Source organism: Balaenoptera physalus, assembly GCF_965194825.1.
Source record: "Balaenoptera physalus genome assembly, chromosome: 6".
NCBI classification, from domain to species: Eukaryota; Metazoa; Chordata; class Mammalia; order Artiodactyla; family Balaenopteridae; genus Balaenoptera; species Balaenoptera physalus.
In genome coordinates this window covers 60140482-60146656 of record NC_138885.1, presented here as the reverse complement: position 1 = coordinate 60146656, position 6175 = coordinate 60140482, and the positions used below count along the sequence as shown (strand labels likewise).

Here is a 6175-nt window from a genome sequence, read left to right as displayed (position 1 = left end):
TGGCACAGTTATCGTGTTAGTTTTTATCAAGTGCATAAGTTTGGAATTTTAGTATTTGGATTCGAGACAGTTTTGTAAATACATTCTCATTAACTACTACAACTTTCAGAGGTAAAAACCTCATTAGTTTCAGATTTTTTTAAAAAACTTTTCAGGATATAGCCAGCTTAAGTGTAACACACTTTTCCTTTTTAAAAACTGATTTGACCATTTTACTGTGAAGGAAGAGATTAATAATTTTCCATAGATTCATTATCTTTTATTTAACTTTGCTTATTAACATTGCATTATTAAATCTTAGTAGGTAAGCCATTATCTGTTTCATAACTTCCATTTAAATTATGAGAAAAATTGAATTTTATCATTAAATCACTCCTTTGGAAATTAATTTAATATGATATCTGAAAAGCTAAAACCCAAATTAAGCAGACTACGAGGGGTTTATTTGTATAAAAAAAGTAAAAATGTGGATAATCCAACTATTCATACGTTTTAACTTATTTAAAATTACTCTATTATTGAATAATGACTCTGATGTGTTCTAGGCAGAAATTCATTAACACTAAAGTATGTTACTTTATTTATAGCCATTGGACATAGCCAATCTATTTAGAGCTGCTATTACAGTGGGTTAGTGGGCTCCATGCTCAGCAGGCATTTTGCTGCCCCCAGACATCCAGCCCCCACCTCTCCAGTAGTAATCACCATCTAAAAATTATTAAAGCCACCCAGAGTCTACCACTTCATCAAACAGGGCTGAAGTCTAGCATCCCATCTCCTGTGCTGTGTCCTTATCTATAAAACAATAAATGCATACATTGAGAAAGACCAAACTGATGCGTATTGACAAGGGCAGCTATTCTTCAAGTAGAAACAAGATCATTCAATTAATCTTTTCCTTTAAATTAAAGAGTTTTTAGACTGATAAATGTTGTCATCTAGAGGGAATGTTCCCAAACAAAGCCATCCACAATTGGTTTATAATGAATGAGACATAACAAAGGATATAAAGGCAGATGGAAAACAAAATGATGCAAACCCATCCAAATAGTTAAAAGAAAGGTCTTAAAACTGAGGGTAAAAGACCAATCCTGAAGGAATGACTATTCAGATTCTTGTGCTGAAGTAACCCTTATAAACTTTGTTAGGTTCACATTCAAACTTGCCTTAAACATCTTCTGTCCTTATCTTCAAATGCACATTGTGTGAGGAAGGAAAAATATTTTGGTATTTTGGAACAAATCACAGAGTGAAAGTAGCACAACCTGATAAGAGAAATATTGTTATCAGGAAGGAGGTTTCCCCAAAGTGAGGCACATCCCATTGCTTTCACATTGAGCTGACATCCAGCAAGTCTCCAAATGTAAGTCATTCAACAGAAATACAAGTGAAACTTTTTGCAGGACTGAAATCCTTAAAAACTAACATGACATGCTTAGGACATGATTGAGCTATGTGTTGGAAATTTCCTTCTTTTGCATTTTCATGTTTTATAACTTTCTATGGTTGTGTGTACACTCTTTCTAGTCTTAAATTTTCCTTCATAATTGGATTATTTCAGTATGGAAGAATAGTCTTAAATTCTGAATTAGCTTCCTCTGATTGAAGCTGGAATCCTTAGAAAAATAATAACCTTTTAAAAATAGTGAATATTTCTTTTGCTACTTGATGACCAATTTCACTTTAGTGACTTGAGTATCTGAGGATGGCAGTACACATGCACAGTACTCCCAGCATAGATAAAGGGTCTAATGATGGAAATGTCACTGGGGAAAATGCTTCTTAGGATGAAATTTCCCACCATCACTGATATTGGGGATGTGCATTTTATTGCCTGAGTGGGTTGTAATATGCAAATATTAATCAGACTAGTGACTCCCCTAAGGCTTAACTCAAGCACAATACTTAATGTGTCCTTTGTATGTATATACCAAGTCTCTGGTTTCTTTCTTAAAAATATATAGAATAAACAAAGCAAGTCTATTACAAAAAATGGTTGCAGAACCTATGTTAAGTTTTAGGTTAAAGTACAGTGGTGCGTATATATAACGAATCTACATGTAAGGAATAGAAAGGACGCAAACCCCAGTGAAGCTCTCTGTGATCTTCTGCAAAGACAATGTCAGTGAGCTTATGAAAATGTCACTGCTGATGGTGTATTTTCAGATGGCATATGCCCACATATTTTTATCTTCTTTGCCCTAGCTTAAAATGTACAAATTATATAATGTTCAAATTTTCTGTTGAAATTGTTAAAATAATTTAATCCATGGTCAGTGATATTGTGGTAGTAACTCGAGAAATAGTAGCAACCATCTCGTGAACACTCGTGGTTCATAGAAGCACTTCCAGACCCTCAGATATTTTAAGCCTTCAGAAGTCCGAGGTAAGAACTAAGGAGTAAAATAACAGTGCTATCAGAGGAGAGTCACAGAATTTTCCATACCATGTTAGCTCTAGTCCCGTGATCTTCAGAACATGATTCCAGGTTGGGTTCCTTTGTTTGTTTATTTACTTTAGCAGTGTGATAAGGCACATTTTAGCTTGTGAACACACCTTTATTTCCTCATGGGATTTTTTTTTTCACAGTTTCCTTTCATAGCTTTGGTTGATTTTGCACCATTTGGCTATACATTCAAATTCTTCACCCACTCTTTATTGCAGAAAACTTCTTCCTTCTCATGTTCTCTTAAAATTACAGATGACTCATTAGTACCATGGAAGAAAATATCCTTTTGACAGTGTGACAGGGTACTGGAAATAGTATGAGGTATGTTAGATCTGTAGTGAAAATGCATGTTTGTTAATTATGGAATGTAGAAATGTATCCATTTAAAAATGTGCTCTTTCCTTGATTGTCTCTTCGATGTTTAAAGACAATTTATTCTCCCTTTATATCAGCTCTTCTAAAGAGATGCATGCTCCCTCTTTACTGGGGCTGCATGAAGAATCATACAGGAACTTGTGATTTTAAATTCATGCCTGGTTTGTCATTCCACATGAGTTTTTAATTGTTACATGGGGTAGGGAGAGTTGTTTGTTTTGTTTTTAATTGGGATTAGGGAGTTTTTCTTGGAAAAGGAGTTTAAAAGAAAATCAGAAAAGTAGATGGTAAAAGCTCAGGATTCCATGAATTGTCATATTCATGATTTTTCTTTGTATATCATTAGCTCTTCTAGAATTACCAGTCATCCAGGCTCTCCCTTACTTGCAAGGCACTACAGTTTACTTCCAAATCTTTCTCTTACCCATTCATTATTTCTTCCTTATGTTCCTTTCTTCTTTGTCACCTCCCCGTCTCTGCCTCAGAAACAATCCCAAAGTGATGAGGATGGTAGTAAAATAATGACTGCATTTATTAAGTACCTGCCATATTAATAAGTTTCCCTTCAAGTGAAAGTGACCAAAAACCAACAGAAACTAGTTTTTGAAAACAAACTAAGCAACAAACAAGTAAATGTATGTGTGGGGTAAATCTGGTCTTAATATCAAAGGATCCAGTACCTAAAACAACATCATCAGGACACAGTCCTTTTCTATTTTTGGTTCTACTTTCACCTATGCTGGCTGCATTCACAGGCTGGCTCTTCCCACAAGATGATAGAAATAGCCACCAGTAGCATGAAACTAACATCCTACAGCCTAGTAACCCCAAGAAAAAGAGCTCTCTTTTTCTTCAAAATTTTTTGCAAAAGTCCTGAAATTCAGTCTAATTAGGTCACATGGCCTCTTCTGAACCAATCACTGTAACCAAGGGTTTGTGATGCTCTCATTGGCCAGATCAGCATCACATGTTGACCAGTGTTGCCAAGGGGTGGGTCAGCTCCATCCAACCCACATGGCCAGACAATGAGGCAGAGGTTTTCTCTAAAAGGAAGAGATGGAGACTTTGAAGAAGGTGTGCTAGGCAAGCAAAAACGGTAGCTCTGCCCTATGCACTGTGCATTAGGAAATTTACAGTTCTTATTTAACTGATATGTCCTTCCAAGATAATTCTTATCTTTGTTTTAAAATGATGAAAGAAGATGTGGTACATATATACAATGGAATATTACTCAGCCATAAAAAGGAACGAAACTGGGTCATTTGTTGAGACGTGGATGGATCTAGAGACTGTCATACAGAGTGAAGTAAGTCAGAAAGAGAAAAACAAATATCGTATATTAATGCATATATGTGGAACGTAGAAAAATGGTACAGATGAACCGGTTTACAGGGCAGAAATTGAGACACAGATGTAGAGAACAAACGTATGGACGCCAAGGGGGGAAAGCTGTAGGGGGGTGGGGATGGTGGTGTGATGAATTGGGTGATTGGGATTGACGTGTATACACTGATGTGTATAAAATTGATGACTAAAAAAATAAAATGATGAAACAGATAAAGTTAATTTTCCTAAGATCATAAAGCTATTCAGTAACAGAGACTAGATTTAAAACCAGATCCGTCAGCTTCCACAGCTCATCCCCATGCTGCTCTGGGTTTGCAGTTGTCACACTAATGATACCAGTGGAGAAGAGAAGTCAGTGATTGATAGACTCTAAATAAGCCTGTCACTGCTTTTCCTGCCCCTTCACTTATGCCACTTTGCCAGCTGTACTCCTCATCTCTTAGGCTGGCAGTATTTCCCAAACCTGACTTGTTGCTTTACTACTTCTGCTCAATCAGGGGCATCCCCTGCCTTTATAAAAACTAAAATCTTTGAGACTCAGGGGGTCTGGATCAGCTTCTAAAATAATTAGAGATGTACATTTCCCACCAGATTCTAATAGGGTGATAAGCACCTTTTTTTCAAAGAGGACAGATTCAGGAAACTTAAGTTGTATGCCTCTGTAAAGAAATGGCATTTATATTGGGATCTCAAGGGCAGAAAGAAGGGAGAGAAGACTTCCAGGGAAAGGGAATAGCCCATAAGAAGACATGTAATATAGCAGGACTGTAATAAGTAAAAGGCGAGTAAGATGTGATTGGGGAGGTGGGCCTGGGGCTAGATCAAGGCACCTTTTACGACATCTTAAAGAGTTCGAAGTTTAAGGGCAAAATGAATTCTCTGAAGACTTTGGGTAGAGAAGTGACAATGTCCACTTCACATTTTTTTTTTTTAATAAATTTATTTATTTATTTATTTTTGGCTGTGTTGGGTCTTCGTTGCTGCACCCGGGCTTTCTCTAGTTGCAGCGAGCTGGGGCTACTCTTCATTGCGGTGCATGGACTTCTTATTATGGTGGCTTCTCTTGTTGCGGAGCACGGGCTCTAGGTGCGTGGGCTTCAGTAGTTGTGGCACGCAGGTTCAGTAGCTGGCGCACACGGGATTAGTTGCTCCACGGCATGTGGGATCTTCCCGGGCTAGGGCTCGAACCCGTGTCCCCTGCGTTGGCAGGCAGATTCTCAACCACTGCATCACCAGGGAAGTCCCCGCTTCACATTTTTAAAGATCAGACTGGGAGTCTTTATGGAGGCTTGGTCTAGATTTTTGACAATGAAGACAATAATGGATGGGATCAGAATCTATTTTGGAGGTATAATGCTTAACAGATGGGAACAAATGGATGGCATTGTTTTCTGAATATGAAATTTGGGAGGAAGGAAAATGAGCGGCAAAGTTCCAATGTGAGAATTGGCATTGCTTTCAAGTACACAAGTGTTTGTATGTGTATATATTTGAGAACCAGAGAGACACACATTTTTAATCCTTTAATCCTTGAGTGTATATGGCACTTTGAATTCATTAAGGGGATTCACATGTTTTATTTCATTTTGTTTCATTTCATTCTTTAAACAACCCTGAGGTTAGTATTGTTATAATCTTCATTCAGATGTAGAAATTGACATAGAAGAGTTTGCCCAAAGTTCTCACACAGAAAAGTCTGCAATAAAACTGGGCCAATTAGTCCTTTTCTGTCAATGAAAAATTAGCTGAGCATATAATAGTGTACCACACCCATGCTATGGGCTGAAGATAACAGGGATGAGAAGTATTTGACCCCCAGATTTTATCATTTCACCCTGTGGTTATAATTTTTTCTCTCTGTCTGAGATAGAGGCAGAAGCATCTGTAACCCTGGCTGATAGGAGCCCAGCTGGGAACTCTCCAGCACTGGCCCCACTGCAACTGTTCTACCCAGCTAAAGCCTAGGGACAAGCAATTTTACAGACTCTTTTCTGGGTACAAATT

General features: G+C 37.5%; 1 protein-coding gene and 1 long non-coding RNA gene across 4 annotated transcripts in view; one reads left to right on the top strand and one right to left on the bottom strand.

Annotated features, from left to right (window-relative positions):
* Positions 1-6175, bottom strand: part of LOC309662482 — a 437456-nt gene that overhangs the window by 398975 nt on the left and 32306 nt on the right. The window lies entirely within an intron of this gene.
* The window catches only part of LOC309662410 (sodium channel protein type 1 subunit alpha-like), an 89041-nt gene that overhangs the window by 76146 nt on the left and 6720 nt on the right, over positions 1-6175 (top strand). The window lies entirely within an intron of this gene.